Genomic DNA, 1,025 nt, shown 5'->3' with positions numbered 1-1,025 from the left:
CTACCAGAAAAAGGTAAAAAATTTATCTATAAATAGAAGGTCCAAAAATAAGTGTAAAGAGTAAAAAATTATAGAAAAAGTAAGAAAAAAATAGAAAAAAAATCAAGAAGCTTTAGGGATGAAAAATTGGGAGAATATAGAGCTGGAGATCTTGATGCGTGGCAAAATCTCTTCAATCCAGGAATACGATGAAGCTTGTAAATAAATTTTTATTTTTTTTTATATTTAATTTTCATATAATAAAATTATATTTTTATTTTATTTCTTTTTATATTTTTAAAGAATTGATCCAGCCTATACAGTTTATCCCTCTACTGATGTGCTATGATCTCTGGATATGGTACATCCTTAGGAGAGATAGATCGTGTATGTTAGATTAAATCTTATATTTTATAATTAAATTTAGATAGTTTATACTCTGATAGGATGAATTGTACTCTACTGATATAGTCTGTACCCCTTAGAGATAAGCTATACTAATACTTTAATCACAAAAATTAATATTATAATATATATAAAAAATAAATTTAATTTGCATAGTGGATTCAAAATTTTGAGTTATTTTTTTAAATTATTTTTAATAAATTAATTATATTTTTAATTTAATTCTTGCTATTTTGTTTCTTTTTAATCCTTCTACAATCAATTCTCTTTATTTTTTTTAAAAAAAAGATAATCATCCTAAATCTCTATGAAAATGATCCCGACTCATCCTATCTATATAGTTTGAGTTGATTTTTATTCTTAACCGCCTACGACAGTGATCAAAGCCAAACATAGAAGTTTGTTGGCTACTTTAGGTGGGCGGCAATGCTGGGATTCTCTCCCTAGAGTCTTAGCCATTAGGGATTCTTTTGGCTGATTTATTTTCAAAAAAATTTGGGGCACCTCTTAGGATCTTGTGCCTATAAATATATGGCCAAACCCTATGGGTTTACGACTTCCCACACCCCATATGATTTTCTTTTACTCCTAGGTTGCCACACCCTCTTCCTCTTTCTCTATTCTCCACACCCTAGGGCTCT

The sequence above is a fragment of the Elaeis guineensis genome, chromosome 4, assembly GCF_000442705.2.
Source record: "Elaeis guineensis isolate ETL-2024a chromosome 4, EG11, whole genome shotgun sequence".
Classification (NCBI taxonomy): Eukaryota; Viridiplantae; Streptophyta; class Magnoliopsida; order Arecales; family Arecaceae; genus Elaeis; species Elaeis guineensis.
The sequence above is the reverse complement of the archived record's forward strand: the minus strand, read 5'-3'. Positions refer to the sequence as shown.